The sequence below is a fragment of the Oreochromis niloticus genome, linkage group LG3 (assembly GCF_001858045.2).
Source record: "Oreochromis niloticus isolate F11D_XX linkage group LG3, O_niloticus_UMD_NMBU, whole genome shotgun sequence".
Taxonomy (NCBI): domain Eukaryota; kingdom Metazoa; phylum Chordata; class Actinopteri; order Cichliformes; family Cichlidae; genus Oreochromis; species Oreochromis niloticus.
In genome coordinates this window covers 20,649,201-20,672,530 of record NC_031967.2, presented here as the reverse complement: position 1 = coordinate 20,672,530, position 23,330 = coordinate 20,649,201, and the positions used below count along the sequence as shown (strand labels likewise).

Sequence of the window (23,330 nt, the reverse complement as noted above, 5' to 3'; positions counted from 1 at the left end):
CATTAAAACTCCACAAAAGAAGAACTGAACTGAATATTTTCCTTTCTCTCTGTGATCAAACCAAACTGAATTTCTGTTTCCTTTTCTTATTGCTCAATTTTATTTAATGTGATAACATGAAAAACAAAAGACATCTATGAGATTTTAAATGTTTTCTCTTTGAATACTTTTACTTTGATACTTAAACTCATGTTACTGTTTGTACTGATTATTTTTACTTAGTGCACAGACAGGATTTACACAGTTAAGACTTTGTTTAGTGCTCAGGTAGGTGTTCAGATAAAAAAGTCAAATATAGTTAATAAAGAAACAAAGATGTCAGCAGGCAGGTTAACAGCTCTGACAAATACAAGAAAAACACTGACTACAGATGGACGCTAGAAGAAGACGTCACAAATAACAGCTGCTGTTATTGTTCATTTAAATATATGTCACGGTGCTGTTGGACCCAGTATTTTGAGTTTATTATATTTTGGTTTAATTCTGCTTTATGGATTGTTTTCTTATTCTCTTGTAGTGATGATGATTATTATTAGTTTCTTGTTTCTGTTTATCTGTGCTTAAGGATTTGTGGTTTCATGTATTGTTTGAGTTCCATGTGTTATTTTCTGTCTCTCAGTGTCAAGTCTGCGTTCTTGTTTAGTAATTCATGTTTCCTGTTTTATTGTGAAAGTCTTTGTCTTATGTTAGTGTGTGCAGCTTGCTTCCCCCGTCTCGTTAGCCCTCATCTCTCCCAGCTGTGTCTCCCTTCTGTTGCCCATTCCCTCATTACTACCCTGTGTATTTAAGCCCTGTGTTTTCCTCAACCCAGTGTCGTGTCGTAGCCTCAGATCCTGCCTGTGTGTTCCAGTTAGTGTTTTCATGTTTGGTTTCTGTTTTGTTGGTGCCAGCAATAAAGCTGTGGTTTTCAGTTACATTTCCATCTCAGAGTCCTGCACTTGGATCCACATCTCCACCTGCCCGCACACAGAGCCCTGACAATATACTTCAAAGGTTTTTAGTTTTGGTCCTGCTGCTGCAAAATATCTCACTGTAGAAGGAATCTGTGAAACAGACAATATCACAGAATTATGACAGAAACATTACAGCAAATGACTGAAGTGTGTTCAGAGTGATCTGTATCAGGTGGATAATGCTGAGAGTGATGACTCAAAGCTCATGATGTCACATGACGTGTACCAAGCTCTACATGAGCTGCCAGCAGATAAAGCATGTGGGTTAGATCATCTTAAACATGTCAGTATTCGGCTCCTTTGTTTTCCATTGATTTGACTGTCTGTGTGATTCAGGGCTTGTTGTCAGACTCAGTGTTGTCTCACCAAACAAACACTTTATCATATTGAACTATTAAATTTGATCTTCAAAACAAAAGCTTCAAACAAATATTTTCACTGTGATATTTTGAATCCTAACATCTGTGAGCTTTGTCTCTTCACTGCATGTTGTTTCCAGATGTTCATTCAGCAGCGTCTCTCACAGTGAGTCCTGACAGAGTGCAACACTTCACCTCTGACTCTGTCTCACTGACCTGTGAGGGAAACTTCACTGAGTGGAGAGTGAGGAAGTTCTCTGAGGACGGCCGACTCTCTGACTGTAGGAGAATGACTGGATCCACATGTAACATCAACACATCAAAGTCAGATACTGGAGTGTACTGGTGTGAGTCTGGATCAGGAGAGTTCAGCAGTGCAGTCAACATCACTGTACAGAGTATGTTATTATACATTTACTTCTTGGATCTGAATGATTTAGACGTCACATGAACATTTGTCCCAGCTTTGCTGTATGTGAAGTAATTCTATGTGGCAACACAAACAAAAATGAGAATTTCAGACAATTTCAGGCAACAAAGCATCAAAATATTCTTGGATGTTGGTCTAATTTCTCTCGATTCTTTCATAATCCAGTTTGTCATAATTTGCCAACAGTATTTTTTATTTTCTCTGTCAGAATAAAACTCAAAGCTCAACATCTCTGTCGTCACATTAGATGAACTTTTAATGTCTCAATAGAGAGAAATTTGGGAAACACGTCATGCAAAATAACACAAACATACAAAGATTTACAATTTCACCTTTAACCATTCAATAACGTCACCATCAATAATTTGACTCCTGCAGGGAACATCCCAACTATATTTCCAGTCCTCATAATCACTCAGAAAACCAGGTCTGCATGTAGATCATGAGACACGACTCACAGCTTTTTCTCAAAGGTTTGCATCAGCTGGTCTGACTGAAACAATTGTGTGTGATTGTTTCACAGATGATGGTAATGGTCCTATCCTGGTGAGTCCTGTTCATCCTGTGACTGAGGGAGCTTCTGTTAGTCTGAGCTGCAGTTTGAAAACACAAAAAATACTTTCCAATGTGTTTTTCTATCACAATGACAAACTTATTCAAAATGATACCCGAGGGGAGCTGAACATCTCTGCAGTGTCAAAGTCTGATGAAGGTTTCTACAAGTGTCAGTCCTCAGGAAGAGAGTCAGCACAGAGCTGGATGTCAGTTAAAGGTGAGCAGAAACATTTCATGTGTTTCTGTAAATGAGTTTCATGACTGAGAAATAACATCATATTATCTCTTATTGTTTGAAGCCACCTGGGTCTATTTAGTCAGAACTTTATAAAACTATTATGTAATATCTCTATATTGTCAGGTTTAATATCGTTGTGATTCAGGACTCATGTGATGGGCTCAGGTGAAAACAGCAGAGGATGTAATCAGTCAGTTTCTTTATTCAAACAAAGGATAATTCATTTAACACAACAGATTGTGAGCTTCGACTCAGTCAACAAGAACAAAACATAAATGAACCTAAACTTAAGGAGCGAGTCCAACAAAAACATCTTAACTGAGGTGAGAGAGACAGGCCAGAGGAGCGGACATAACAGCGTGAGGGCGACAGATCTGTGGGAGAGGAGAGAGCAGTTAGGGCAGGAAATCTGAGGGAATGTGACAAGACAGAGAGTGTTCATAAAGTGGCTGCAACAATGACTTACTTGGAGTCCAGACTAGGTGGGAGTGAAGGATGAAGGCAGAGGTCTGTGGAAACTGCTGAAGGGTGGGCAGGCAGGCAAGTGAGGAAGAGGCTCTGAGGGGGGCAGCAGTGGTGGTGAATAGGGGGGTAATGATCCAAGGTGGCAGGCGTCTGACTGGAGGTGAATGATGGCATGAAAACAAATCTTGAAGCAGGAAGTCACTGAAACAAGGGGAAAATCTGTTAGCATACAAATCTTATTTTCCTAGAAAGGATCCCAGCAGACCTGCCTGGTTACCTCACTGACGAGCTGCAGTCATGTTAACTATCCATTAACATTTGGCTTACATCCACCGAGGTCTTCAAGGTCAACTTTATGACTCAATAAAAATCCTTATAACACAGAAACTATGATTCTTACAAAGGTGCTGTGTCTTGTCAACATATAGAAAATACTGTATAAAGATTTGAAATATCATTTGTTTGACCTCTGACCTCACTTTTACATTTCACATCTGCCTTTGTTGTCATGTTGAAACAAATCTGCCTTTGGACTTATTTTTACTGCACTACAAACTTCTCACAGTACAAATAAAACTGTTAAGGGAAAATCCCAAATGGCAAACTGCAAATATAAACAGAACACAATGAGACAGCGTAATAAATCACATGTACATGGGTGAACGTCTCGAGAGAGAGTCACACAGTGTACCTCTTTATTCGTGCATTTATAGTCACTGGTGCCCACACAACAGGGCGGCGTATTTTCGCTCTTCTCAGAAAAATGACTATACAACAGTATGTGGCTATCTTACTGGAACATTCCGTTCCTCTTTTTATCAAGACATGTTACACAGGCGTGCTTTCCCGCCCAGCAGGCCGTCCAAGGATGAGCTTCTGGCAAGCAATATGAATCATAAACAGCAATGCATTTAATAAAAAATTTTTTACATTTCCCTCCTGTTGTTTGACTTCTCTAATAGTTAAACAATCTGTTTGTTATCTATGCATGATTTCTTGGCTTGGCATTTTTAATCAGCATGTCATTCACAGATCAATTACAACGGCGGTCCCCAACCCCCGGGCCTCGGACCGGTACCGGGCCGCGAGAGTTGAGGCTCAGGTGTGAAATGTATGGTTTTCAGGGTTTTTATCGGTTTTCAGCGTTATTCTGTTATCGTTTTTATTGTTAACTCGGTTTTCCTGGGTCTTTTCACGTGTGTTATGAATAAATCTTTTTTTCGGTACCGGTACTAGTTTTATTTTGTTGTATTTAGCCCTGAGTTGTCTCAGTGTGTTCAGAGCATCAGTCATATTGGATGAGTGTACATTATCTGGAATGTATGTACAGCATGTGTTGTTAAAGAGGACACATAGTCCTCCCTTTTCAGCGAGGATCATGTCTAACGCCACCCTGTGTTGCATTACTGCAATGCGCAGAGCGTCAATTTCTTGATTCTGTTTATCGTTTATGTTACAGGATGCATTCAGGAACAGTCCAAAACGGTAGTCCAGAGTTTCAATTCGTAAAGCATGTTTTCCGACTCCTACCCAGGGAAACAGGGCGTGGGTCACTTTCTGGCCGGTTGTCCAAAGCTTAAATTCCTGTGGAACATCTGATCCCCAGATAGGGTCATGTGGTTGTACTGCAGAGACGTCTCGTCGTCGTCGGGTCCTTGTGGCGTTTCCCGTAGTTATTTTGAAGGTGTGATCTGAGATGAAGATGGGAGCACAAACTCCGGTCCACCCTGGAGGTAGGATGAAATAAGCATGTTGTCCACATAGCCAGGCCATAACTTGGACCCAGTAAGTGCCATTTGAGGGGCCGGTCATGTTCACAGGGGCACCTTCTCCACTTCCAGCAGTCTGATTACAGTTAGTGGTGATTCCAAGCGGTCTGTTACCGTTGTTTTGCTGGTAGCACATGGAGTGGTTCTTCCCTGGGGTTTGGTCCAAGAACACTGGGAAGTGAATGGATGTGTTCTGTCATGTACGTAGCGATACCATGCGTTATTCATCCATGGGTGAATGTGGTCTTGTGTCATGTCACGAAGATGTGAGTTGTCATGTGTCCACCTTGTCTGTAGGTGGTGTTGTTTGTCTTCTTTCTTTCGGGTGAGTGTCAATAAACTCACCAGGAGTGCAACACTAGCCACTAAGAGGACGAGCGTCTTCATGATGACCAGACACACCAAGTCCTATAGGTGAGTAGACTAGGGGCGAGAAGAACAGGGCGGGGTTCTACCCAAACAGCCCTCTCTCCACCTTCCTAGATCACCTACAGGCAGGGGCGTCGGCGTCTTAGGCGTTTAGATTCTCGCTTACTTTCTTACAGTGGCTCTGGTGGATCCAAGATGGTCTCTCTGCTATTTTGCAGGCAGTGGGAGTGGTGAGCAGCACCTGATAAGGACCTTCCCACCTTGGTGAACTCCAATTTTTTCCTTTGGAGTACTTTGATCAGGATCCAATCACCTGGTTTCAACCTGCAAGACACTGGAGAGATATCACTTGGCAGTTGATTGGTTAGAACAATTTCTTTATTTTCTAGTAACTTCGTCATCCATTCTGCTAGGGTAGTCTCTCGTATTGATTTGTCTATAGGTTCGCTTGTGATGGGCAGTGGGAATGGTCTGCCATGAATGATCTCGAAGGGTGTAAGTTTTTGGGAGCCCTGTGTCAGTCTCATCCACATTTTTACTAGACCAACACACTCGGGCCATGGTCTCCCTGTTTCCTCCATACATTTCCTCAGCCTTTGTTTTTTTGTGCCGTTTGTTCTTTCCACCAGCCCTGCACTTTGTGGATGATAGGCACAGTGATGTTTGATGCTAAATCCTAATGCTTCAGAGACCTTACTGATTACTTCATTAACAAAATGGGTCCCGTTGTCTGACCTGATCAGAGTGGGGATGCCATACGTTGGGATGAAGTGATTACACAAACATTTTGCTACTGAAATGGCGTCTGCTTTTTTAACTGGATATATTTCTGGCCATTTTGAGAATACGTCTATGATTACTAGAGCGTATTTTGAGCCTTGACTTTCATTTAGTTCGATAAAATCCATGTGGATTGTATGAAAGGGGTGAGGTGGTGTGGGAAAATTACCTCTTTTTGGCCTGAGATTTCCTTGCGCATTGTGTTTTTGGCAAATCATGCATGTTCTGACAAACTCTTTTGCTGAAGTTTCGAAATTTAGAGTGTAAAAGTGTTTTGGAGATTATATCTACTATCCCTCCTGTTGATGCATGGAGAGTAACTCCATGTGTCACTAAGGCTGCTGTTTTGTGTAGAGATTTTGGAAGTATTGGTTTTCCTTCACAAATCATCAAGTCATCTCTTAGTTGCGCTCCGCATTTCAGCCATTTCTTTTGCTCAGCTGTGGGAGCTGCTTTTTGTTCATCCTTTGTCAGTAAAATTGTTTCCCTTTGTAATTTCATAGTCATTCTTCTGATGTGCTGCACACTTGCAAATTGCTAAATGTCGCATCACATGAGGAGTTTCCTCCCATGTAAACAGATGGGTGCCATGATAAAACCTTCTCCACACACTAGAAACAAAAACTAATTTCAACCGTTGTTACATCTTATTCACTTATTTTATAATACAGTTATTTTTTCAAATCTAATATCAATCAACTAATTTGCACATCAGCTTATAATGCGCTAAATTGACAGGTCAACAGAAATGCACGTTCAAAAGATTATCACAAAAGAGAATTTCCTGTTTTAACACCAATGTGAGATATAGAGGCGCATATATAGTGTGTGCTGTAGTGTAAGCTGCTCTTCATTGCATGTATGTGTGTTAGTACGCTTGCATGCACGGCCTCTGGGCCTGTCTCACCCAAAAGGGCATTTTCTTAACAGTTGCCTTTCACTCGCGTGTGTTAAGAAAGGCAAATGTGCTTGTAGCAGTTGTGAGATTATTATGCTGTCATATATTACATTATACCTGTAATCAAAATGAGTGAATCATGATACTGCTGTAGGCCACATCACACTTCTTGTGTAATCAGTATGTAGTTTTAGTTTGCGTCACACTTCTTAGTTAAAAGAATGTGAAAATCATTAGATTTATTAGATAGGTTTGTATTATCCTATACTGCTGATTCACTGCTGATTTACTGTGAGTGAGTTACACTGTTTCATGACATTTCATACTGCCGAGTTATGAAGAGAATATTGTATTCAGAGAGCAGGGGCCTCTCTCTTTTTTTTTCTTTGTGATAGTAAAGAGAACAGAGCACATGCCACGGGAGCGTCACCCCCACCCTTGGTGGAAGCAGAAAAACAGGGAGCCAAGGTCATAACTCAGGCTCACAAAGAGTCAGAAAGAATGTGAATACTTAGTTTTGTGGCTGTGGCGCATTTTGTATAGCTTCTTTTCTTTGTTTAGTAGCTTTCTGCCTTCACCTGAGAGTGTGCCCTAAGCATGTGACTTCAGGTCTCCATAATTGGAGTTTATTTAAAGATAAATAAGATGATTTCATATATTGCTCACAGATCATGCACTAGACGATATGTTGCAGTATTAGCCTGCTTCAACACTTAAGCAAAACATCACTCTTTGTTTTATTATCATTATTATTATTATTATTATTATCCTGTCTCAAAACAGAAAATGAAATTGTAGTTGTTCTTGGCTGAGAAACACAAAACCTCTTTTTTTTTTTTCAAAACAAGAAACTAAGTTTTAATTTTTTCAGCCTTGTCATATAAAACAAAACAGACAACCCAGCTCTCAGCTGGCTCTGGACTTATCATCGTCAAGGACGCATGGTGAGAGCTACTTCAGAAGTTACAGTACTCATCACTCAAGCAACATTTAAAAAAGGAACAAAAAACAAAACTCAGCACACTACACAGAGAACAACAACAAGACACAACTGAAGGTGTTGTTCTTGTTTGTTCTCCTTGAATTTTAGAATAAAGTTATTACATCTGCATTAGTAAATCATATGCCTAATCATTATGTGCCACTGTGATCCACAAGTGTGATCACAGATTTATTTATTTTTCAACCCAACAAAACAAACAAACAAAAACAAAAAACAAATTGCCTATGGCATCAAGGTTTTGCGTTCATATTAATTGAGTGTAAGCTGCTTTCTTCATTGCAAGTATTTATTACAATAAGGTTTAATTCATGCATCTTATCACAGAGTTCTAAATTCAAGCTATCTCACTGACCCTTTCCAAAAATGATTTCACATATAACAACTTGAGTATGTGTTGTCTATTCATTAATATAGTTGTCAATTATTTCTGTCATTATTTTGCCTTCTTTTGTTTATGACATGGCGGACATCTCTAAACAATCACGAGTTCAGCCTTCAATTTCAACCCAATTATACCCTGTATTCTTGCAGGGTTCTTTATAGTCTAAAAACCCTCTTTAATTCTACTAAAAACAATCTAAATCTCTTGATCTAAAAACGATACACCTTTATTTCACACACACTTTTAAATTGAGCTCTTTCAGACATCAGGAATCATCACACACACTGCCTTTTCTCTCAAACTTCCACTTGTTCACACACTCTACTATGAACCTTTGTGGTGTTATTATTACTTATGTTTTATCATTTCTGTACAAATCACACCCAATCACTCAAAACCTACTACTCACAGCATTCACACAGTTAAAATCACTCAAAATATGCTTTCATACGAGTATTTCAGACATGCTTTTCAAGATATATAGAGGTCACTCACTGTACATCCACAGTAATGAATTCAAACTCTATTTATACAATTGTAGTGAGCAAAACCAGCATCTCCATGCGCGTCACCGCTCCTCATTAGCTTGGTAGTGTCCACATATTTAATTCAGCTTCTCAATCTTGTAGCTTTAGCTGTTGTATACAGGGTTTGACTCATTAGTTGTTAGTATAGGTTTGCTCTTCACCTTAACAAAGTCTCATCTAAGATGACAGGTTTACAAGCAGGTCAAGTGTCTCTATGCACCTGATTAGTGTAGTTATTTCCTTATTTTCTTCATCTCATATATATCATTGTACTGAGTTTGAGCAAACCTTAAGCTTGATTTAGACTACTTTTAACAATCTGCCACCTCACATCATAACTGACTGAGGTGCCTCTTCCTATTAATAGTATGTCATTATTAATGTTATCATTGTATTGTTTTTCCTTTTTTATAACAGCAAGAGTATATTACAATACACTACTTTACTACTAATATACAATAGTATATTAGTTTATATTTTATTATGTATCCATCACGGGTCTGTGTGAACCTGCAGCTTCACACCTTCCCAAGCTGGAGACATTTTCCTTGGCTGAACAATGACAAAGCCGTAATATACCTTATGCATCTCTCTTTTTTATTTGATATATTTTCGTGTGAATTATCTGGTCTCATGCATTCTATTCATTCTAGGCACGGTCGTCATGCCAACTATGTTTCATTGTTAATACCAGTTTACAGGTTGTTATCCTTCTATTATCAGTTTGAATACATTAAATAGGCTCTAATTTAATTTAACCTTTTGTTTATTCCACTTCATTCCTCTTTCCATGCTTTAAAATATTACAACTCTTGTGTACGCTTTGTTTTCTTTTTAGCTTCCTTTTCAGTATTTATTTCTGCTTGGAGGGTTTCTTATAATTTAGTTATACATTTTCCCTCCCACGTGGGACATTTAGGTTTTCTTTGGATTTCTCCATCTATATGCACTAATTTGTCCGGCGCCTGGACATTTCTTTTCTAGCCACTGCTCGTCAGCAGTGAGTTTTGTTGTTTTATTACCCATTATTTGTTTATGCTTCTTTTAGCGCTTAGTAATACACACACATCTGCGGCGCTTTCACTGGCACGAGAACAGAGAGAGGTAGCTGACACGCCCTTCTACTTTCAAGCTATTCTTGAAAGCGGTGTCACCTTTACGTGATGAAACACGACCTTCCTCTCAGTTCACCAGTCCTTCAGCGACCAACAGTAAACAAATTAGTGGAATAGTTCAGCCTCCTTATTGTGCTGTAAAAATCAACTTATTCCACCAACATAAACAAACAGTATAGAACAAACAATATTTAGACGCGCGTTATCTTTAGCTACCAGTCCTCAAGACGAGCTTAATGCTTCCAGCCCCTCTGGGCGAGCCTATTTTACCCTCTGCGGGGAGCTACCAATCCCTCTGGATGAGCTCTATTTTATTTTATGGCTTCCAGCCCCTCTTGGGCGAGCCTATTCTCTAAGTTTCGTACGCAAACTTTCACTGTCTCAAAGTTTTCCATCTTACCTTAGTGGTGGTTTCTTCAGATGCACCCGATCAGCCCCCGACGGTGCAGACCGCTTGTAAAACGTTGGCCAAGACCCGAATTCACGTCCTTGGGCTTTATCACACACCTAGTGCGTGAGCTGCCGGCAGACTTCAACGTGGGCTTCTCGCACCGACGGGATCTGGTGAGGTGCCTCTTATGGGAGCTGCTTTAAATAGCCCGTCCCATCCGGCTCGAAGGACCAAGAAATGTTAAGGGAAAATCCCAAATGGCAAACTGCAAATATAAACAGAACACAATGAGACAGCGTAATAAATCACATGTACATGGGTGAACGTCTCGAGAGAGAGAGTCACACAGTGTACCTCTTTATTCGTGCATTTATAGTCACTGGTGCCCACACAACAGGGCGGCGTATTTTCGCTCTTCTCAGAAAAATGACTATACAACAGTATGTGGCTATCTTACTGGAACATTCCGTTCCTCTTTTTATCAAGACATGTTACACAGGCGTGCTCTCCCGCCCAGCAGGCCGTCCAAGGACGAGCTTCTGGCAAGCAATATGAATCATAAACAGCAATGCATTTAATAAAAATCTTTTTACAAAAACTAACAAATAAAAAAACCACAAATACAATACTGTCCCCTTAAAAGTAAATACTGTCAACAGAGTGAGCTGTCTTAGCAGAGATTTGTGCTCTCAGTGTTTCTTTTACATGTTATTAATAATTAATTATTGTTTGTTGTTACAGTAACTGGACGCAGTTCATCTCCTGTGTGGTTGATGGTTGGACTGGTTTGTGGAGTCTCTCTCATTATTATTCTCCTGCTCTTGTTGTATCGCTGCAGACAGTCCAAGTGTAAGAGCCTCTTCTTTTCATGCCGTATTAGAGAGTTTATTTACTACATACACTTTAATTATTCACACATATACATGTATTCTGATCTCATGACACTAAATATCAGTGGAACAATTTATACATGACAAACATGTGTAATAACATTTGTCTCTTTCACAGATTCCTGCTTCACCAGGTTGGTAAAATACTTTTTATTATTATTTTAAACAAACATCAGTTACTTTTGACTTTATTGTGTTTATTTCATGTTTTAGGTCGATCCAGTCTGAGAGTCACAGTCCGGGCTCCTCCACAAATCATGGAGTCAACCAGGATGAAACTCATGTGTACAACTCTCTTCATCCTGGTCAGTATTTAATCCGTCTTTATTATCATTATTAATATTGACTTTTATATCAGTCTTCATTAACAGTAACAGTTTTTAGAATAACTTTGTGCTCAGCAGCTTTTCAGAGAATATTTACCAAAATCCAGTTGGACAAACATCCAAACAGCAAACTGACACATTAAATGAGAAACAAAAAGAAATTTTACAAACCTGATTATATCTTCAACTCGGCTGAAAGAATCCATAATGTTATTGTTTCATATCAGAACAGCACAAACAGTAACAACATTATGGGTTTATTGTCTGAAAACATCTTACAGTCCTGGTTTTGACTTAAACAGAATTATCTAAACTCTCCTTTAGGTTTTTATTAAAATGATTAATGTGACCCTGGTTCATCTTTTTTTAGGTACCAATAACCTCTATGAATCAGTTAGCCAAGTGGAAGACAACAGAAATGGTGCAGTATATGTGTTGAAAAGCACAGAGCAGTTACAGATGAAACTTGTTTTTGATTTAATGAAATTAATTCCATGTGAAATGTTTACAATCCTGTAACTAAAATATGAACATTTCAGAATCAGATGAACATCAAGACGTCACATACGCTCTTATTGAACTTAAAAACTTTGGAAAGAAGAGTGAGTACATAAAACACGTGCAATTAAATGTAAATGTAATGTAAAAATACAATAAATAAATATTTTAAAAAATTTAACAGTCAATTATTTTCTCATGTTGAATAATCTGATCATCTTCACAGGGAAGCATCATAAACCAGAGCAGAGTGCTGTTTACTCTGAGGTGAAGACGGGAGCTGCAGGTACAGTCACAACAGTCTCATTCAGTGTTTGTACTGAAATGTGTCATTTCATTATGTTGCAGCTAATTATAGGTCAACATGGAGTTTAGTTATTCACTTACCAAGCTTACCTACTACACACTACCACTACACATCAGCAGAGTTAATCTGCAGTCATTTAGGGTTTTGGTGGGTTATTCATTAAATCAGGTGTATTTGTTTAACATGATACTGTGTTGTTGTGTTGTTGTCGTTGTTCAAAGCACTCAAACACAGACACACTGTAGAAGTTGAACAGATTTAATGAGTGATTCAGAAACACAGCAGGTCAGAATGTTTGCAAAGAACGAAGAAAACTCAAAACAACTTCTTCCACAGTTTGAGTTCAGTCTCTTCATCAGATCACAGGTTAATCTCTAATCTAAGGCCTTTGATCAAAGTCTTTAATCTGGGAGGCAAAAAAAGTCCCCTTTCTGCTGGATTTACAGCATCCATAGCTTCTGAACTAGACTAACGATCACAAAACCAAACACCATCAAATAAAACATAATCTGAGTGTGCTCGATCACTGGAGGCACATCAGAGCACTGTTTAAGCTGTTTTTTGATACAGGAAAGTATTAGATGTGCCAATAGGATGGAAACCTGTGTATGTGGAATAGATGTAGGGCATATAAAATATGAGTAACGGATGAAAGAAGGGAGTGATGCAGACGGGCAGATGAGCATAAATGGAGCTGTTTAGGAAGGTTTGAGGTTCTTTTTCTAGTTTGCTGCAGATTATTAACATCAGCAACATCGTAAGAAAGCACTGTGGAGTTCACAGGCAAAAGTTTCAGTTGTCCAATCACTGTGGACTTATGAACTGGAATGATCATTTTTGTCTCTGAAAAGAGTTGGAAGACTTTGTACTGTGTTACTGCTTCCTCATTTGGACTTTCATGCACAGGATGGAGAGGAGTGCAACACTGACCGGGGCATTACCCCTCTCCTCACCTCAACACTATATCTGAAATCAGCGATAGCACTGAGTAGATGAGTTATATTTGGATAAAATTCAGGTGAATGAATCAAGTGATTATTACTAGTTGATTACGATTTTGCTTTATTCCTGCTAATTTCCTTAAATAAAATATCCTGTGTTCAAAATTCTAAATTGTTAACTTTCTTGTAACAGTAAAAGAAACCTTGTGACGTATTACATCCCGTCAATGGTTCTTACATGTTGCTCTTAGCACTTAAAAAAGTCTGTTCTTTTCTTGGCAGCTAAAGTAATAACCTAGTGAAACTACAAAGAGTGAGAATCATTAAGGGGAGTGTGGCATTAATGCTGTTAATGGCTGTGGCTGACAAATCAGACTTGATCTGCAGAGTTTAAGTCCACATGTGTCCAACAGCTCTGTGTCATATATCTGCTGATCAAATGTATCCTGAGCTCTGACTTCTCTTTTAGAGGACAGTCTGATGTATGCTGAGGTCAAACGCCCCAAAAAAGAAAAAGCCAAGAAAAAAGCAGGTAAACAAAGTCTGCCATCACCTCCAGTGAATGTTGTTCAACATGTTTATCTGGTCTTAAATTCTTCTTTTCACTCACAGGAAAATCAAGTCCTGCAGCTGATGCAGCAGTTTATTCTGAAGTCACATTAGGAAGCTTTCCTGGTAATTATGCTTCTGTGCAGGATGAGTTATTCTTCAAGTTATTAAATGGCGAACATCCTGAAACTTGGACATTTCTGTTCTTTGTGTGTTTGTCTTACAGGTCAGTGAGGAGAGCTGCAGCAGCAAAGCCAAGAAGAAGCTTTTTATGAATCCACTGTTGCTCCTCTGCTGCCCAAATATCAGACATGCTCACTTTTTAGTGTTTATGAAGATGATATTGAATAATAATATAATATAGAGTTGGTACTGTGTCTTAGCATAAAGCACATAGAGGTGTGTCCTGTTTCAGATCCATGCTCTTTATATTCAGCTGATATTTTTTATTCATTTTTAAGCTTTAATATAAAATTTTTAATGTATCCTGTTCCAACAGCAATTATTTGTTATAAAAACATGAAAAAGCTCTGGCTGCTTCATGATTCATTTGATGTCAGATGCTGTGAATTTTATTTTTTATTTATTTTTATTTTAATGTTTTTTGCTGTTCTCACTTTTTCTGGATTTAACATTTTACTTTTTTTAAGGTTATATATTTTAAATGTAGAGCTCTGCGATCAGCTCTGTTGTTTTCAACATATATAAATAAATTTAACCTTGACTTCACTTTCTCTTATATTTTCATCAGAGTAAAGATTTAAGATTGTTTGTGCTTGATTAGATTTTCTGGTTTGGAAGTGGACCACAGAACTCTTGGCTTCATGATTGGCTGCTTTAAAGTTTTTATTGAAGCTATATTGTGATGTTACCTTTTATTTTTTCAATAAGACGCGGTGCTCTCCATTTAGAAGTACTCATGTAGATACACATTATTACTATTTCTTATAATTGAAGAAAGAACAAAGGCCTGGTCATCAAAACAAGCTGGTTAGGTCCCAGTAGACATTTGTGTCCAGAGCTCTGTGAGTTGATGATGCAGGCTTGAGTTTTAAAGATGTTGAGGCATCACTGGCTGCCTTTACATTTGTGCTCGTCCCACATGTGGCTTTCTAGAAGAACAAAACACAACTGGGTCCAAAAATATCATCAATACAAACTGTGAGGTGCAGCTCTGCTTTCTTTGTCTGTTTGTTTTTAAAATATTATTACTCCTCAATCCAGAAGCAGTGTACACCTGGACAAGTCACAATTGTGTCATATGACTATGACAGAGACACACATGCATTCAGGCTCACATTCACACCTACGACCACTTTAGAATTACCAGTTAATCTAACATGCAGGTCTCTGGGCTGTGGGAGGCAGCTGGAGTTCCCGGAGAGGGGCCACGCAGACCCGGGGAAAACCCAGTCAGGACCTTCTTGCTGTGAGGAGACAGTGCCAACCAGCACACTGCTGCCACCTGCTGGTCTCTTATTGCATTACTCTGGAACAGTAATCCCAGGAATGCATGTGTGCAGTTTATCCACACACCTTTTTTGTCCACTAAATGTTACCTGTAAATAATCTCTCACCACTTGAGAGTAACGTCCTCTTTTCAGGTTAAACTGCTGTATAAATAACATACATTTCAACATCTTGTTATAATGTAATTATCAAGTCTCGTTGGCTGATTCATTATTTTAGCAGATCTGTAGTTTACAGTCAAAGTTTCATAATTGCTTCTTTTATGTGACCTCATTGTTATGTTGCTCTTTAGGCTGATGTCTTAATTTAATCTGTAACTTTACTGTTTACATCCATTGTGCTGTTTTACCCGATATATTAGTCCTTTCTTACTGAGTCCATTTAAAATAATGAGAATAAAACACAGATTAAAATATTCATTGTGTGCTAAAAAGAAAGGAGCCAGTTAAAGTGGTTCATCTGACCAGGATCAGGTGTCTCCTACTATAACCTTCCTTGACTGCACATTTCCACAGTCTACTTCATTCTAAACGTTCTGCATGTTTTCCAGACATTTTCCTCCTGGTCATCAGGAAATCACAATATTCACAGAGTCAGCAGCACATTCAGATCAGATGTCTTTCTTAATCACCTGCATGTCTGGACTTTGGGATGAGCTTGGATGGAGAAAACACTGAAAACATGAATATAACTTTTATGAGCTGATCATTCAACAGCTTAATTATAATGAATCTACTGATGATCTGCTTTGACAGGACTGTGATCAATAAGTCGATGTTATAAGTTGAGATGAGTCAACGTTTCCAAATGAAAGAATATTCATAAAAAACTCTTTCGGAGCAGTTTAGCATGTGAGAAGTGTTACAACCTAGAAGACTGTACACTTACATTTGTGGACAGAGATGATGAGTTTGATTGTCCTCAGTTTACTGGCATCATTGAACCATCTGGGGTGTAGTGGGCTACAGATGCTGAGGACACTGTCAGAGTAATACTTGATATCTCAATGAAACACCACAGCACAGGGGTTTTACTTTGTTGTTTTTGTGTTGTTTTGTTGTACTTCATAATACACTATATCGTTTTTGGTGTTATTTCCCACCATTTAATGGGTAACTTTTGAGAATTTATGGAGATATTGTATTTAACTGTAGTGAAACCCTAAACTCAGAGATCCTGGTCTAACCTCAAAGATCTCCTCTGGAACCACAGCTGCTGACCAAACTTACAAATTTATACTTTTATTCTTTACTTGTTTAAGAAAATACTGCACACTGCTGCTACAGGACCAAAACACTCCATCACAATGGAGGCTGCTGGTATTTGCCTAATATGATAGCTCATGTACCCCAGGCTCACTGTAACTGCAACATCTCTGAATGTTAACAATACAGCAGTGCCCGACTCTTTAAACCTACAATCTTGACCTCAGCTGCTTCTACATCTTTAAACACAGCACTTTCAGACTCTCAGGGCTCATATCAGTCAGTTTTTACTAGGGATGGGTATCGTTTAAAAAAAGCACAGAAATAAAGCACCGAAATGAGCGCTGCTTTTTGGTCTGGTTACTACCGTTTATGTCAGAACCAGTGCCATAATGGCACCGGATACCGGTACCCATCCCTAGTTTTTACCCTGACAGTGTATTTACTTGCTGCACCTCAGACTTATCGAAATCAAGAATACTCCCATTCAGTAACATTTTCATATTCAACACATTTCTCATCTCATCTTTATGCTGTTTGTGCATCTTGAGCCTCTTCACACACATCTTTAAATGTAACAAGAAATTTATATCCAACGGCTTCTTCAAATTTAGACACTATTCATGAACACCAACACTCCCACTCCTGCTCTCAGACCCATCTCTCTCTGTGGTTTGGCTCTTTTGACCCTACTTTTCTTCTTCAGTTTGATTCCCTCCTGTGCCATAATTAGCTTCCAAGGGAGTCCAAAGGAACATAATCCAAGATCATAAAACACAAAATGCTCAGTTTGTTCTTATTTCCATGTAATCAATCATTTTGTATAGAAGTCACTCAGCTCTCCTCCTTCCTCCAACTTCCTCATCTGCCATTCCCATTAAGTCAGGGCTGGTGGAGCTTATTGACTTGGTAGCTGTCTTGATGGGGCGTTTAAATCAAATCAAAATCAAATCAAAATTTATTTATATAGCACATATTAAAACAACAGTGTTGACCATAGTGCTTCACAGTCAGTAAAAACATGAGACAATTAAAACAAACAATAAAATAGGACAACAAACAATAGGTAACAACACAATAAGCTAAAAACAGACAACTAGTTAGAATCAAAGGCCAAAGTAAAAAGATAAGTTTTAAGACGTGATTTAAAAGACTGGATAGACTCGGCAGTACGAATATGTACAGGGAGGTTATTCCAGAGTCTGGGTGCCACGGTTGCAAAGGCCCGGTCTCCTCTCGACTTCATTCGAGACCTAGGTTGTGCAAGGAGCATGTGATTGGATGATCTAAGTGCTCTGTTGGGATTATATAAGTGGAGTAGTTCAGAGAGATAGGTGGGCGCTAAATTATTCAGAATTTTAAAAGTGAACAAAAGAATTTTAAAATCTATGCGATATTTAACAGGGAGCCAATGTAGTTTGGCTAAAATTGGAGTTATGTGTTCATAGATTCTCATACCTGTTAAAAGACGCGCAGCTGCATTTTGAATTAACTGAAGCCGGTAAAGAGAAGAGTGTTGGAGGCCCGTGTAGAGGGAGTTACAGTAGTCCAATCTGGATGTGATAAATGCGTGGACAAGCTTTTCAAGGTCCTTTAAAGGAAGGAATGGCTTTGCTTTAGATATGTGACGCAACTGGCAAAAGCTGTTTTTTACCACAGTGGAGACCTGTTTCTCAAGTTTAAAAGAGCCATCCAGGAACACTACACTCCAAGGTTCCTTACAGTGAGCGAGAGATGGCTAGCGAGAGGGCCTAGGGCATCAGCTAACTGGTCTAGCGGAGTGTGACTACCAAAGACTATGATTTCGGTCTTATTCTCATTCAATGTAAGAAAATTATGTGATAACCAAATTTTTACTTCATGCAAATAGTTGAACAGAGGTTGCAAAGAAGCAGACACATCGGATTTCAGAGGTGAATAAATCTGGATATCATCGGCATAACAGTGAAAGGAGATGTTGTATTTTCTAAAAATTAATCCCAACGGCAACATGTACAAAGAGAAAAGAGCAGGACCGAGCACGGACCCTTGAGGCACACCACAATAAATAGGGGCAGAAGCTGAGGAGTGTTGCCCCATAGCAACAGAGAACGACCTCTCTGAGAGGTAGGATTTAAACCAAGTTAAAACCGTACCTTTGAGACCAACATGTTCCAATCTTGATAGAAGAAAGTTGTGGTTAACCATGTCAAAAGCAGCAGTCAAGTCAAGTAAAACTAAAACCACGGAATAGCCAGAGTCAACAGTTAAGAGAAGATCATTAAAAACTCTAAGTAAGGCTGTCTCTGTGCTGTGGCGAGGTTTAAAACCAGACTGAAACTTTTCATTTATACCATTTGCATCTAAAAAGGCCTGAAGTTGTTTTAGAACGACCTTTTCCAATATTTTGGAAATAAAAGGGAGTTTGGAGATCGGCCTGTAGTTAGTGAGACCATTAGGGTCAAGATTTTTCTTTTTCATAATAGGTTGCACAACAGCATGCTTAAAGACAGACGGTACACAACCTGATGACAATGATGCATTCAGCAGAGATAAGATACAAGGACCAATAACATGTAAGGCTTCCTTAAAGAAACGAGAAGGAACAATATCGTGCGGGGAACCAGAGATTTTGAGATGATCAATTATATCTTTTAAAGCAGAATAAGACACTGGCTCAAACTGTTGAAAGACAGTCAAGCATTCAGAGGCTGGAACTGGGTCTAATACTGATGAAAAATGAGATGGATGAGAAGCCCTTAGAACTGAGATTTTATCAGAGAAATACTTTAAGAATTTATCACAAAGAGCAGGGGAGGCATCCCTATAAATGACAGTGCAAGGGTTTATCACAGACTTAAAAGTATTAAAAAGGGCTCGGGGGTTGTGGCTATTAGTCATAGCCACAACACATGTTGAAGTCAGAAGTTGAAAATTTCAACTTCTGACTTCAACATGAACACATCATTGTTCTTTAAGCCAAGTTTCCATCACAACAAGCAGACAGGCGCTGTTTTACTCCTTCGGGAACCTGACACTTGTCCGGAGCTCATCAAGTTTGTTGTGGAGTGATAACACAGGTGAAGGAATTAAATGTGGAAAGAGGTATCTGTTGGTGATCCTGTCTCACGACGACCGACAGTTTAGAGGTCCGATTCCCTAAAAGGAGCCGATTAGATGATCTCTGCTGGAAGATTTGGAGACGAGTCCAAGGTTTCACCAAAGAAAGAGAAACTCGTGGTTGTGAGTTTCAACATGTGGCATAAAAGTATAAAAAGGGAAAGAAAGCCCTCACGCTGATGTGAGTGACTATTACTTGTGTCTTTAAAAAATAAACCACACTCACTGACTTTTACTGCAGCACAAACAAACATGTCTCTTAAAGAAACAGCAACAGTGCACAGAGATACTCAACCTATCACAGTAAAATAACCTTTAACATTCGTTACACTATTATATACTGCACAATTCAGACATCAGCCTAAACATTTCCGGTCTTTCTAATCCACATTAATTGTAGCAGTTTGTCAGATACTTAAATGTTGTATGTCACAGATCTGACAGTGATCTGTGGTGTCTCAGAGCTGGATGAGTGTACTCTCACATTCTGGACCCAGGTATTGTGGTGGCTTGTCAATGACTTTCACTTTTAAAACACACAATAAGAGGGAAAAATCACGGGTGGATGACTCAGAGCTGTGGGTGCAGTGTTAGTCCATTCCAACCCAGCAGAATTAAAGCTGGTTTAAGGTTTTTAGTCACATTTCTGCACAGAGGAAGAAGCAACTCTCAGCTCTTCACAGTGTCGTCACATGACTGTGTTAGTCTGTCAGACTTTAGTAAATACCTGCAGCCTCACAAAGCCCACAGGAAAAAAACACAAAAACAAGATTGATGTGTATTTACGCACACGGCACAGGAACATGTTTTTCATTAACACACAGATTTGATGTTAAATAATATTTGATGTTCTTCTACACATCACACAGGTCAGCTGTTACAGGTAGTTTTCAGGTTTATGTGGTGGAACAGTTTGTAATAATGCAGCTTCTCTCCCGTGGAAAGGCATCATTGTGCTAATTTGGCCGACAGCTTTCAGCCACAAAACTGACTCTGTGCCTCTTTGGTGAACCTGGACACGAGCTGTTTGATGCCAAATAAGTGTTTTACTTAATGTGGCTTTGAGATTTCATGATGAAAGTCTGACTGCTCATTTTACATTTACGTTGCAGTTTATGTTTCTTGCATGACATATGAAATGTTAGTTTTTAAGTGACAGCACAATTTGAATTAAGTAAAACGTGAATATTTTAGATTCTGTCTGGAAAAACAAAAACAAACAAACAAACTAAAAGGCTTCAGTTGGTCCTACCAGCACTACCTCTGTGTGTGACACATGAGGTGAGGCTGGTGAAGTTGAGAGTTAATTCAGTCATATTGTATGGACACCACAGTATCATCTGACTTATTATTCTTCACATAATTCAATGGTTTATTCTCCTTTTTTTTTTTTTTTGCATAGTATTGTTGTTTTTAGTAGGGGTGCAACAATACTCGTATCGATATTGAACCGTTCGATACAGTGCTTTCGGTTTGGTATGCATATGTATTGAACAATACAAAATTTTTAATTTATTTTATCAACTTTTCTTCTGACGATGCTGTCTCTGTTGAGCGCTCAGTGGATCTGCACTGTCGAGTGCAGATCCACTGAACGCAGCGCAAGCTAGCAAGACAGAAGCTAAGCTCATTGCAACATGGCAACTGCCTCAAAGCTATCCGAAAGTGAACCTCCCCCACCCTCATTCAGATCTGGCGTTTGGAACTATCTTGGTCTTCATGTGAAGTATGACCCTGATGGTAAGCGCGTCATGGACAAAAGTAAAACAGTATGTCGGATGTGCCACGCAATGCTCAATTGGTGGAAACTAGTGCGTTAGTGCAGTTAGCTTGTTAACGTGTTGACGCCGTCTAGCCCCACACACGGGGCTATCCGCGGTAACTCATTAACGGAGATTTGCCGCGTTATGGCGTTAATAATAATGGATTGCATTTATATAGCGCTTTTCAAGGCACCCAAAGCGCTTTACAATTCCACTATTCATTCACTCTCACACCGGGGTAGAGGCAAGCTACAGTTGTAGCCACAGCTTCCCTGGGACAGACTGACAGAAGCAAAGACTGACACCATATTGTGCCATCGGCCCCTCTGGCTAACACCACTAGGCGGTAGGGTAAAGTGTCTTGCCCAAGGACACAACGACGGAGACTGTCCGAGCCGGGGCTCGAACTGGCAACCTTCCGGTTACAGATGCGCTTCCCAACCCCCCTGATCCACGGTCGCCCCGTTAATGTCATTTTAACGAGATTAACGCTGACAGCATTAGTGGGAACACAACGAATATGACTGCACATTTACGCCGACATCATCCTAGTGCAAAGACAAGTGGAAGCAGACAAAAACAACAAGCACGCATGTTACAAACTTTACCCGAGTCATTTAGACAGCCGTTAGCACATGATTCTCCTTATGGGGACCTGATATGTTTAATATGCTGCTAAGAATATACCCCAGAAGAAGCGTATAGTATAGCTTTTATTTTGGAAAGAGCCATTTCTCTGTAATAACCTCTCTTTTCCAAAGATGAGTGATTTCTCGATCAGATAGATTTTTTTTTTATTATTATTTTGTTGTTTCAGCAACATTAAATTTAAAAACTGTACTTTTGAGTTAAAATATATATTTGTAATTTTAATAAATGACAAATTAAAAAGGCATGAACATTTTTTTGTATCGAGAAAATGTCGAACCGTGACACCAAAGTATCGAACCAACCCGAACCGTGAATTTTGTGTATCGTTGCACCCCTAGTTTTTAGGTATGCTGCATCTATTTATTTATTCCTGCCCTGTTTATTTTGCTGCTGTAACAAAGTGAATTTCCCATCCCTGGGAATAATAATAGTTTATCTTTTACAGGCGGCTTACTTTTTGTAGATTTGTACAGTATATAAGTTTCATTTATTTATTGAGGTTGAGTGGAGGGCTGTAGTCAACAATTTTGCAATTTAAATGTAGACGATATGGAAAAAACTGCAATGGTCACCTCTTGTACTCTGAGTGCTGGTCTGCATGTGGGTCTGCTTTCTGAACTGCCTGGACAGATAAAAAATAGGTTCATGCTTTGCTTTGATAGGCACTCAGAAAATTTGTTCAAGTATCAATTTAATTGTTCAGGGAGGGGCTGCCATGTTCCCACCAGTTGGGTGGGAGGAGAGAGAGGAAAAAGTAAACAACATAATGAGTGAAAAAGGTGAGTGGACAAGAAACACCAAGTGCATCATGGGAAGCCTGCAGTAGCCTACACTAAAGGAGGATTCAGGGTCATGTGATCAAGCCCTAACTATAAGCTTTATCAAAAATGAAGGTTTTAAGCCTTTGAATACCCACACTGTATATAGTGTGGACAGGACTCATGGATTTCATGGCTGTCACACTCTTGCAATATTGTGTGGGTTCTTCTCTTCAGGCAGGAAGACTGGAGAGTGTATTCCAACTTTAGAGGATCACAGTTTGCAGCCTGTCCTGGAAGATCTATGCCAGATTACTGGAGAGGAAAGTCCATCTGTTATTTGAGCATCAGATTCTGTAGGAACAATATTGTTTTCTTCCTGGTTGTTACATGTTTACTTTTTCAACGAGGTTCAGATCCTCTGGCTTATCTCCATCCAAGAGTGAAATAAAGGACGTACTGTAACATCCACCTCCTTATGGTTAGCGTAACATAGAGTGTTAATTATATCTATATATGATTTTGCTAACAGCTAATCATGTGTTACAGGTACCGAGTGGCAGCACCTGTAGACAGCTATATGTGTCCTGCAAGCAGGAACAAAAAGATCAGACAGGGAGACGTGGCTTGCCGTTCCTG

At 39.3% G+C, this 23,330-nt stretch overlaps 2 protein-coding genes, 2 long non-coding RNA genes and 1 other non-coding gene across 5 annotated transcripts in view; 3 read left to right on the top strand and 2 right to left on the bottom strand.

Annotated features, from left to right (window-relative positions):
* The window catches only part of LOC109198185 (low affinity immunoglobulin gamma Fc region receptor II-b), a 997,390-nt gene that overhangs the window by 807,940 nt on the left and 166,120 nt on the right, over nt 1–23,330 (top strand). The gene's annotated exons all lie outside the window — the stretch shown is intronic.
* Nucleotides 1–23,330, bottom strand: part of LOC112846491 (uncharacterized) — a 161,832-nt gene that overhangs the window by 29,989 nt on the left and 108,513 nt on the right. The window lies entirely within an intron of this gene.
* LOC109196528 (leukocyte immunoglobulin-like receptor subfamily B member 3A) overlaps nt 1–23,330 on the top strand; it is a 122,303-nt gene that overhangs the window by 33,220 nt on the left and 65,753 nt on the right. The gene's annotated exons all lie outside the window — the stretch shown is intronic.
* On the bottom strand, nt 2,718–4,038 carry LOC109198271 (uncharacterized). The gene is made up of 2 exons (XR_002059166.1): nt 3,002–4,038; nt 2,718–2,909 (listed from the first exon to the last, which is right to left on the bottom strand). It is a non-coding gene; the product is annotated as an uncharacterized LOC109198271 (long non-coding RNA).
* LOC109198156 (uncharacterized) lies at nt 11,116–11,837 on the top strand. Its single transcript, XR_003219471.1, has 3 exons — nt 11,116–11,258; nt 11,338–11,429; nt 11,821–11,837. It is a non-coding gene; the product is annotated as an uncharacterized LOC109198156 (transcript).